Genomic DNA, 12,446 nt, shown 5'->3' with positions numbered 1-12,446 from the left:
TAAATTACAAAAACACTTAGTAATATAATTTGCAGTTAACTGCTTACTTTTATTATATTTATGTAATAAAAATGGATATATTACCTTTTCCACACCAAACGACTACTTTATAGCAAAGAATTCCTAGCAAACTTATAGCTAATCATCAAAATTCGCCACGTGGTTTACACAAGAAAAATGCTGAATAGTGGTGCCATCTATGTCAAATAAGTTTAATTATAATCTAGCCTATTTATTTTTACTGGAACGGATCTCAGACAAGCATTAGAAATAAAATAACACGAAATACAAGGGCGCCCGTGTGACACACGGGCATATGCAAATTTGCCGGAAATTTTCGCCCGTGTGAGACATGGGCAAATGCGTTAAGGGGTTAATATAGCACAGCTAATTATTAAAACTTTAAAAGAAAATGCATTCCCTCTGGATAATTGCTTAGCACTTGGTGGAAATAATGCACGAGTAATAGTTGGCTTGAAGACTGGTATTGCAGGCATTTTAAGAAAGGAAAATTCAGATTTGCAGATTATGAGGTGCACCTGTCACCTCTTAAATTTAGCAGCTGAAAAAGGGGCAGCTTCTTTACCAATAAATGTGGATGAACACATTGTTGACATTTATTATTATCTTGAAAGGAGTTCTAAAAGGAATGAAAAATTGAAACAGTTCCAACAGCTGCGTAATACTGAAATGAGAAAAATTTTTAAACATGTGTGTACACGCTGGCTGTTTTTAAAGAAATGCTTATCTAGAATCCTCGATCAATAGAACCCACTTCTTGCATTTTTTAAAGAAGAAGTAAATGCTTCGAGAGTTAAGATAAAAGGCTCTATTGAAAATTATAAAATACCTAAAATAAATGGAGATGTAGTTACTACTTCCATTGTTAAAAATAGGTTTGAGAAAAATAAAGTAATTTCTGCACCATTCAGCAATTCCCTTGCTCTCGCTGCTACTCTAAATGTCCTATCCCTTTCTTGCCTTGTTTCTCTTTCTTCAGTCATTTCCCTTGCCCTCGTTGCTGCTGTAGTACTCTTGTTATTTTCTTGCCTTGTTTCTTTTTCTTAAGGCATTTCCCTTGCCTTTGCTCCTGCTGTAGTACTCCTATTATTTTCTTGCCTTGTTTCTCTTTCTTTGGATGTTTCCCTTGCCCTTGCTGCTGCTTGTAGTACTCCTTTGTTATTTTCTTGTCTTGTGTCTCTTTCTTCGGGCATTTCCCTTGTCCTCGCTGCTGCTGTAGCACTCCTGTTGTTTTTTCCCTTGCCCTCTCTGCTGCTGTAGCACTCCTATTATTTTCTTGCCTTATGTTTCTTTCTTCAGGCATTTTCCTTGCCCTTACTACTGCTGTAGTACATGTGTTACTTTCTTGTCTTATGTTTCTTTCGTCGGGCCTGTCCCTTCCTGCTGTTCTAAAAGTCCTATCCATGTCTTTTCTTGATTCATTTGCCCGAGATGATTCTCCACATTCTCTATCACTTTCTCGTCTTGCACGCAAACATTTCTTTTTTCTTGGTGGCTGAGGCATACTTCAAGAATCTTCTAGAAAAAAATTCTGAAAACATAAATGTAAATTAATGCAGTTTTATCACTTTTCTCTCAAAGATAAACATTAAATTTAAAAACTGCACAAAATTTTACTCTGCAGAAAGAAAAAAAGTTCTAATAAAAATGTATTATATATAAAAAAACAATAAAATAAGCAATATCCCTTAATATAAATATTAATTATCCTAATAAATTAATCGACTTCCCATTGCAACATCTTAAGAATTCAAATGGTATAAAGGAAGTAAGAATTTTATTTCCTAAAAAAAGTCATGCAAAACTTTTCAGTATCTTAAAAACTTTGAATTAAGCTATAAATAACATAAAAGAAATACATACACCCAAAAAAAAAAATTCTGAAAAGGAAAGTGTAATTAATATATACAGAGTTGCCACGCTACCTGGAAAACCGGAAGAACCGGAAAAAGTCAGGGAATTCGAAAATTGACCAAAAAAGTCAGAGAAGTTCATACAACGATACCGCCAAAAAAAGTGATTTTTGTGCCGATGTCGGAAGAGGTAACTTTTTTGGCGAATTGTGTGTCACGTGAGTGTCATTCGTGCAGCTGGCATAAAGCCAATTTTCGCAGCTCCAATTTGATTGTCTTTTAGAAAGGCAAAGCAAGTTTCTCGCAACTTTTGGTTTCCAGTATTCTTGAGAATCGCATGTGCAGTGCATGAACTAAAGAAAGTACTTTTTCTCGTATAAAACAAAATGGGTTTAATCCTAGTATACGGTACCATGGAGGTTAGAATCAAAGAATATGTATTGTAAAGAAGCAAAACCTCTCTGCAACAGACGTGGCTCCGTTCCATCATAGAGGAAACAGCTGTGCATGCGTGATATATCTGTCACCAAAGTTTGAAACCAGTGTCGAAGTTCGAAGGTCTGGTTATCAAGCGTTCATAAAATGAATATCGTTTGAAATTTCTTCAACCACTTGTGCTAAAAAGACATGCCACGCACGTCGATATGCTTTTGTCTCAAACCGCGATCAACGTGAAAACCACGTCGATAAGCATTTATCGCAAAAAATGAAAATAATGTGGTGCACATGTCGCCTAACAACGAGATTGTTTATTTCTCGAGTTACAGCTCAGGATTGCACTCGCAGATGCGGAGCGGCATAAATGAGACACTTTAGCGCTTGTTATATTGTAGCGCATGGCACCGCAATCATGATGTTTAGTCTTAGCACAAGTGGTTAAACTCTAAAGGAAAAGAAAATATTTTTGGCGCAAGTAAATTAATTCATGGATTAGTTATTTTCAGGGGAAAAAAAAAAAAAACTATGAAAATCCGTTTTTAAAATTATTGCGAAAAATCCAAAAAGAAACGTCTTTTGATAAAACGTTTCTTCTTCGATTTTTCACAATAATTTAAAAACTGATTTTTGTAGCTTTCTTTTTGTCAAAGAACGTTTCTTCTTAACATGTGTTTCTAAATTTCGGTACATATCGAGGAGAGGGAAATTCTGGCCGCCAGGTTTCGTCGCCAAATCCCTTGGCAAATTTTCCTGCCGCATTCTAGCGCCCTAATAGCATTTTACTTGTATGGAACCTTTTCTTCTTTACATAGACGTTCTTTGGTTAGAATAATCTCCATGTATGGTACAATGGGATTTGGCGACATGATGATGCGCAGTAAACGGGTCATTTTGGTCTTGGCGACAATTTTCAAAGTCGTGCCGAAATCTTACCGTATACTAGAATTTTACCGCAAAATATTTTTAAACCTTTTTTTTTTTTTTTTCTTTTTCTTTTTCTTTTTAATAAATACCTTGCCATTTTGCAGTAAAATAAAAAAATAGTAATCAGTCATCTAGGCTAGCCCATGTAATATAACTATATTCGCTAAAATATCATTGATTATTCTAATTCAATTTTTAAGTAATTATCTTTATTTTTATGTTATTCGTATAATTTAATGTCGCTTTTTCCCTCTAAATTTATTTATTATTAGTAAATAATATTTCCAAATTTCAGGAAATTATTTCTGGCATAATCCTGAAATTAATTCTAGCAGTATGATGACATACCATCATGAAATTTAATGCACATATTTTTTCCTTATGTATGCTGCGAAATAAATATAAAATACCCCAATTTATTAAAATAGATTTCTTTCTTTCGTTTAGCTGCAGAATGTCTGCAAAAAAAGCCTTATTTTATTCCAGATTGGAAAGATTCTAATCTCAATCTTCAGTGGAGAAAACAACAACTATTATAATTATATTTGTGTTTTCAAGTGTTAAGGTGCTTTTTGAATTTACCTAAAATCTAACCTATTTAGCATTGCGTTGTGATTTATAAGGACCGGATTAGCCTCGTGTTGAACTGGTGATGATCATAAGTAATAATAAAATAAAATGTACATTTGTTATCCAATGTATATATCTTAAATTTTATTAAGTTTCTTAAGTGGAAAAGCAAACAAAATTATCAAGCAAAGTATACCAAGAATAATTAAGAATAAATGTCCTCTAGGATTTATTGAATAATTAAGTGAATTTGCTACACAATACAAGTAATAGCATAATTAATTTATCTCTTAGCACAGCCAACGTACATTACGCTGATAGACTGGACAGGGTTCATAGCGGTCCTTACAAGTGCTTATAAGTCCTTATATTTGAAAATAAAATATAAAGGCCCTTATAGGTGCTTACTTTTTCTTTAAAGCCCTTATTATTATTATTATTATTATTATTTTAGTGCTTATTTTTTTGCTTTTAGTGCTTTTTTTGATGAACGTGCTATTTCTCCCCGTACCAAAGCCGAAACTAAATAAACAACTTTTCTTCCTTACATGGAACGTCAGATGGTGAATCATACTCCCGGAAATAGCTTTTCCCCCTTTCTCCGCATTAACGTAACCTATGGTACGCACGAGAGTACAGACAGATGCACGTCGTTCTATTGGTCAAAGAATTGCGAAAACCGTAGAAATTCCGGTACATTCGGTATTCTTTTCCTCCCACCCAAATACTACACACGTTTGAATTTCTATCAAGATTTTAATAATTTACATTCTCGTTCTGCGTGGTCAGTTCATATTCGTGTTTATTATGATCGTTATGCTTATATTGTGAGCATATGTATGAATATTTATAATATAGTTGCAGTAGCTACTGAAGTGTAGATAAACTTCCAAAAATGGGTTTATTTTTACACAGATTAGCTTTCTAATAAATAATATTCGGAATGGCTTAAATAAAACGAAAGTAATCGAATAGTCAGAAGATTTTTTTTCCCAATACATTATAAAGTACGGATGTTGGGAGGTTCTCCCCTTTCTCCGCAGAATCTCTAATATTGAAGCAGCTGACTTTTTTTTTTTTTTTTTTTTTTTGCCACTGTCCAATCTGGATTGAATAGGACTAAAAGTTTTGCGGTCTATCCAACCCAAGCAAAGAATGATTCTATTCCGGAAATTTAACGGTCTGTTCAAAATTAGAATCAAAAACACCCCAGATTAGTAAGTCTCTTTCTTTTCCTTTATTTAGTTCTTTATTGCCCGAATACCGGCAGCTGTTGATTCCGATTGTGTAATATCACGTATGGAAGAATTATGCCGCACGTATTGCGCAATAACGTTTGCGGTATTTTGCAGAGATAATTAATTTTGATGCTCAGCCTGAGATTTATTTATGAACACTTAAAAGAGTTTTACTGTTCTTTCTAAGCAGAATATTTCTCACTTTTGTTGGTCTACTTTTATATGAAGCACATATCGGAATGTCAAAATCATTTATTTAGCCGAGCAATCTAAAAAATGGCTACTATCTCCCTTCCTCCTCTGTTTCCAGTTACACTCGACTATATGGAATATTTGGCAATTTCTGAGTATGCGGGTTAGTTAAGCTTTTACTGTTAAAGGATGACTGCATGAAGCAATTTCCCCTCTTTTGATTTCAGAAATGTTCCTCTTTTTTACTTAAATTACTTTGCTTGGAATATATGTTAAGGGAAAACAGTTATGCAATGGAAATTTAGAAAATGTTCAGAATTTTGATTAAAGTTAAATTCTTTAAATGCATAAAATAAGTTGTGTTTATTATTAGGTGCCAAGCGAATACAATTAATATGGCTTATTATTATTTATTTTCTATATTTTGAACTGAAATTTCATCATTAAATCTTGTAATATAGTTTAGTTCTGCATAGTGTTTTTTTTTTTTTTTTTTTTTTTTTTTTTCTCATTGTAAACGAATTATGTAAAATGAACTGTCATTTAAAATTTAGGAAAAAAAAAAAAAAAAAAAGTTAATTGTTTTCCATGGTTGAGGTAATGCTTATTCTTTTAATAAATATTGCATTGCTCATATTTTGAATTGCAAATCTAATTTTTCTTTTAAGGTTATGCAGTTGTGTATAATGTAATTAGACAGGTGCTTATTTTTTTTTTCTTAAAATGTGCTTGAAAAGTGCTTATATGTGCTTATTTTTTTAACTAAAATGTGGCTATGAACCCTGCTAGAATTTTCTTGAAACATTCCTGCAAAAGTCAGGGAATTTTATTCTCCTGTTTGAGTGGCAACCCTGTATATACCTCATGTAATATTTTACCTCATATTTTCAAGAGAAAATGGTCAATGGTCCAGTATACAAAATATTGAATGAAAAACTGTTGCCAAAAACCACATTTCTAAAAGAATGAAATCATTTGTGGATGACATAATGCAAAATGTACAAACCTCTTCGCCCATTGTGTAATAAAGAGAGAAAGGGTGAAAAAAAGATTCTTTCTGTTGTGTTTCGCAAGACACATGCGCGTCAGAGTAAGAAGATCGTGATGTGAGAAGTGTATTAGGAAGCTTTATTTAAAAAAATTACAAAATATTATTTTTCGAAAGTTCTTTTTGTAGAAAGGATTAAAGTTAAATGTGCCAAAAATCAAAGGAAAATAGCCAGTACATTTTTTAAAATCAACTTTAAAAAAAAAACCCTGTTGAAAAGATATTAAGCTAATACCTTTTCATAATTTTTTGCTAAATAAATTCGTATTTAATTGGTTTATTAAAATATGAAATTTATTTTAAGTCATATAATAGCTAAGTGCCTACATTTCATGACGATGTGAAAATGGAATGTGTTGAGTAAAATCTTGCTTTCCTGTAGCTTATTATGTCTCAAAATGATGCAATTTCATCAAAAAACATAAAATTTAAAAAAAAAGAAAAATTCTCGTTTGAATTTTGAAAAAATCGCTTTGAGGTGCACTGGTTCTTGTCTAGATGTAACTGTGTATCCCTGGGTCTGTTAGTTTATGCGTAGCACAAACAAAAGACGCACTCACACAGACAGACAGAGTCTTTCTTTTATTATATGTAGAGATTTTGTGTGAATTTAAGGAACTTTTTATTAAAATCTGAGAGGCAGAGTTTCCAGCTCTCCCGATTTCCCACCAACCCAGTTTATGACATATTTCTTCTGGCTTTCTCATATTGTTAAATTTAATAAAACTTCACTCAATACTTTGTTATTTGTGCCGAGAAAAGTTATTTTCGGCATCTGAAAGTGCTTAGTTTTCCTCTAGATTGCATATAAATGAAAACCAAACTTGTTTCATCAGTGATACATAATGGCATGCTTCTGCTTTGGGTGTGAGAGTATATGTTCAAAACCGTCGTGTTCTAGTTCTCCAGTGAGCATCAAGTGCTGCTATGGGTCATCTGGCGTACATTAGCAAATAAACACAAAGCAAGACAAAAGTTATTTTTTCATTCATTCGCCACTGAGCATTGCGAGATTCATGTGCTTTCGAGAGAAAGCTTAAGAAATTTCGATCATCTGACTTAGTTAAGTTTAAAAAAAGGGTAAAATACTTATGTACTTTTCAAAAATTGTACATGGAAGATTTTACTTCTATTATTTAGTAAAGGAAGTGTAATGCATTTGTGACGTGTGCAAATTGTCTTTGCAACTTTTCGATGTTGCACTGTGGAAAGGCCCATTTGTCATTGCGACTGTTCGATTTGTCCTGGTGAAAGGCCAGTGTTCTTAAATATGTGCATACACAAAAACACAAGGTTACTGAAGCACAACCTGCTGTTGAATGCATTGTATCATAGTGCACTTTATATAGAAAAATGTGTCCCAATAGCAAAATTGCTAAAATATCCTCTAGTGCAAGGACAAGAATGGCTGAAATTGTTAAAGAAATGGTTATGCAAAATAGATCTTCACTTACTCATTGTATCAAAAGTGCCCTATTAAGCAAAACTGTATCCACTTGTTTCTTTCTCTAATCCAGATCTTCAGAAATTGAGTGTAGTTTACTTTCTGTCCCCACTTTAAAAGGACATTGCACAGGTTTTAATATTGCACACTGTAAAATTAAAGGCTATATTGAAAGTTATAAAGTACGTACTTATATAAAACTTAAAAAGAAATTTTGTATGGATAATTGCTTAGCATTTAGTGTCAACATTGCACCAGTTGGTAGGCTTGGAGACTGTTGTTACTGCCATCTTAATAAAAGAAAATTCAGATTTGCGAATTATTAGCTGCACTTGTCACCTCTTAAATAAAGCAGTTGAAAAAATGACAGCTTCTTTGCTAATAAGAGTGAATAAACACATTGTTGATATTTATTATTATCTTGAAAAGAGTTATAAAAGGAAGGGAAAATTGAAATAAGAAACGAATATATACACACTGTTATCTTTAGAGAAATGTTTATCTAAATTCCTCCACCAATGGAACCCACTTTTTACATTTTTTAAAGACGTAAATGCTTCTAGAGTTACAACATATAAACTTGGATAAAAGTATAACAGCTGCTGCATGGATTGACACTTTCATGTAGTTAGTTGGAAAACTGAAAGGTGCTGATGGAGTTTTCAAGTACAGCGAACTGTCCAGAATAATTTTGGGCAACTTGATTGACAATTTAACAATTTACTGTAGGAATGCAAAGTACAGTAAAATGTCTAGAATAATTTTAGCCATCCTGACATTGCACCATAGTAATGCAGAGTGTAACAGGATTTTCAGTGTTTCTAATACAAAGACTAAATTTAGTTCCAATAATATTAGTAATGACACATAAGACAAACTTTTATTAGCAAAAGCAGACCTTTCATTATAAAGAGTTTCTTTCATAATGAAAGCAAAATCTGCCACTTTTCTTAGCATTTGTACAAAAACTTATTAAAGTACCAGCAGCTCCGCTGCCAGCCTTTGTCTGGCTTTTAAATGTACCGGAAAAATGGCTGAAGGCAACACCAAACATTAAATTTAAAACCTGTGTAGAATTTTACTCTGCAGAACAACTTCATAAAAAAAAGTTATTACGTATAACAAAATTACAATGAAATAAGCAATATCCCTTAATACAAATATTAATTATCCTAATAAACAAATTTCTCTTTGCAAAATCTCAAGAACTCAAATGGTATAAAGGAGGTTAAGAACTTTGTTTCCTAAAAAAAATCACTCAAAACTTTTCAATATCTTAAAAACAGTGAAATGAGCAATAAATAACATAAAAGAATTTAAAAAAAAAAATGTTTTTGTAAAGCAAAGTATATATATAAAGTATAGTTAATGATATTTTATCTTATATATTCAAAAAAAGATTACAATGAAATAAGCTATATCACTTAATACAAATGTTAATTATCCTAATAAAAAAATTAACCGACTTTCCGTTGAAGAAAAAAATCATGCAAAACTTTTCATTATCTTGCAAACAGTGAAATAAGAAAAAAATAACATGAAAGCAACTCAAAAAACATCAAATTCCGTGCAGAATTTTACTCTGCCGAACAACTTTATCAAAAAATAAATAAATAATAATAATCAATAAAAATGTATTATATATAAAAATGAAAATGAAATATGCCAATCTCGTAAAAACAATGACAAAAGAAATACGATGAAAAATTGTTGCCAAACCCATATTTCTAAAAGAATGAAACTATTCAAAATTATGCGATTTCATCAAAAATCTATCAACAACAATAAGACAGAAAAATTTTTCCCAAAATCACATTTTTAAAGATGTGAGAAGTGTACTCAGAAGCTTCATTAAAAAAATTCTTTAAAAATACAAATATCATTTTTCCAAAATTCTTTCTGTAAAAGCAGTCGCAAGGATAAAAGTTTAATGTGTCTAAAAATCAAATAAAAATAAACTATTTTAGAAAAAATCCCGTTGAAAAGGTGTTAAGCTCCTTTTGTTAAATAAATTCGTATTTAATCGATTTATTGAAACACAAAATTTATTTTAAGTTTGTATAATAGCTAAGTGCCTGCGTTTCATGACAATGTGAAAATGGAGTGTGTGGAGTAAAATCTCGCTTTCCTATAGCCCATTATGTCTCAAAATGACGCAATTTCATCACAGAACATAAAATTTAAAAACATGTAATTTGAATTTCGAAAAAAATTGCTTTGAGGTGCACTGGCTCTTGTCTAGATGCACCTATGTACCAAATTTCATAGTCGTGCGTCTATTAGCTTACACGCAGCGCGAACGAAAGACACACACACATACAGAGACTCTTTCTTTTATTATATGTAGAGATTATTTATCTATTAAAATATATAAATAATAAAAGTGTTTTTTACATGTAAATATTTTTCTAATATTTGAATTTAAGTCTTAGTAAATTTTTCAGATATTGATTAGTTACTATCTAAAGTTAATTTATTATTAAAAAGTATATTTTCTTTCTATATATTTTTTATTATATAAAAAGTGTGTTTGTTGTTGAGAAAATTCTCCTCGTTTCTTAAAAAAATATTTCCTTATTTTTCAGTGTTGTAGGTTGGCAAGTATGCAATAATATAAAAGTTTTGCATTGCCACTCAGCAAAATGTACACTTATATTTCAAATTTAATTGGACAACTCCGCAATATAAAAGAACTGTGTTAATACCTGGCAAAACGCAATATATTTTTCTTTCAGATTGATCAAGAAATTAGGCTGTATAAAAGAAATGTGTTGCTTGCATACAAATTAAAATATTTTTATGTTTCATCCAGCAATCGGCTAATTCTGGATACAGAAAGGCAAGGATTTTTGTAGAAGAGAGATTTTGGTTAATTTCAAAGTTCCTCTCCCCTGATAAAGTTACATTGAGATTAATTGAATTCCTCTCTATTTTCGTTCATTTTCATTAAACTTCATAAATTTTTTGAGATTTTGCTTGTTTGAAATGTTTTGGTTTTAACATTTAAAATTCTTTGTTGCATTTATATGAATATTTGAAATTTATTAATTATGAATTTCAATTTCTGGTCTTTGTGAAATATTAGTTCTAAATTTCTTACTTTATGTCTTTGATGGTAATTTTTCTGCAGCTTAATGCATGAAAATACCAGGCATGTTTGTGTTTTGTTTTAAAAAGAATTTTTTGTAATTATATATATATATTTTAAATCAGGGTCTAGCCACACAATCGTCTAGTAATACAAAAAGTCAGGAGAAATTATTTATAGTTGATAAATTGAGCAATACATGTTTTGTATTGTTCACAGTCATAAAATTTAACAGTGAATGATTTGCAAGTGCACTATTAATAGTTTCAGATGTCACAGTGTTTTATTGATTTTGTCTGCATGCAAAGCTAAAGGGCTGGTTCTTCGACTTCTTGCACCTGAAATCGGAAGAGCCTGATCATATATCTGGGTTCGCTTGCTGGTCTTTAGCTGTCAGAGTGTCTTATTCAGCCTTCACTTCATAAGCATTTGCTCAAAAATAAAAATTAAAAAAAAAAACAACTTTGAAGAATTGTGAATTAGATTATGTGAGCCGAGTTTTAATCTTTTAATTGGTAGTTATGAAGTTATATGCATTTATATCTAAACTAATAATATAACTATGGCACACTAAACTAAATTATAGTATGCGTAAAACATAAGCATAAACTAATTTTTTAATCATATGTACATTAAGTGTAATTAAATTTTTAGCAGTTTTTGAATATACGTAAATAGTAACCCATCGACAATAAGCATTGATAAATGTCTACATTTAAGAAGAATTGTTTTTGCATTAAAATACTATTAATGATGCTTTTGTTGTTAGTCACAAAATAATTTACATTATAGAAATATTAAATAAAATTATGCAAGTACATTTTCAGAAAGCATGCTAAGAAATTGCTTATTCATCTGTCTGATTAAAAATTATTGAATGCTAATAAAGATTTCATAATATTGGGTTTTAATGAAAGTTTCCTGCCCCCGCAAATAGTGTCTGTGCAAACAGACATTGGCATTTTTAATCATATTTTGTCAAACGATTTTTTGGCATTTTGTCGGCGGGGGGGGGGGATTTTTGGCAATTTTGTCAAACTTTCAAGTTTGAAGTTTCTGTTTAAAAGTAGCAGACTATAATCTGCTCTGTCACTTCAAAATGGTCTTCCCCTTCCATCTAGCTAATTGCTATGAACTTCTTTTCAGTTTGAAATATCTCATGTACTTTTTTTTAACCCTGTCACCGTTATGGATGGAAAATTCCTCATGAGATCATGGCTTTCATATTCATTACACACTGAAAATTTCACCAGCTTTTAATGTATCCAATTTCAGGTTGCATATATATTCAAATAAAAGGAATAAAGGTACAAAGTGAGAGCATCATTTTCTAATTGTAATCAAGAAAACACTTGGAGGCCATTACTCATGGAGGGTTATAAATAACACTGCTCATAACATGTAGAGGGTTAAACTCATCATATTCCAATGTACAACTTCCAAATACTGTTGAAAGAAAAAAATGACTTTCAGGGAAACTGTTTGAACTGTGGAAAAAATGGTTGATATTTCAACCAAAGACATAATCATAGATCATATAAATGGAATATATTAGCATGAATAGAAATCGATGGAGACTGAAATGAAAAGACATATAAATAAGATGTGTGTAAATGGTTTGTTATTGTAC

At 31.2% G+C, this 12,446-nt stretch overlaps 1 protein-coding gene across 5 annotated transcripts in view; it reads left to right on the top strand.

Moving 5' to 3' along the window:
* LOC118197865 (uncharacterized) overlaps nt 1-12,446 on the top strand; it is an 85,161-nt gene that overhangs the window by 52,853 nt on the left and 19,862 nt on the right. The window lies entirely within an intron of this gene.

Source organism: Stegodyphus dumicola, chromosome 2, assembly GCF_044657685.1.
Source record: "Stegodyphus dumicola isolate Sdum_Otavi_A_Nest chromosome 2, ASM4465768v1".
NCBI lineage: Eukaryota > Metazoa > Arthropoda > Arachnida > Araneae > Eresidae > Stegodyphus > Stegodyphus dumicola.
This window is presented reverse-complemented; position numbering and strand designations above follow the sequence as displayed.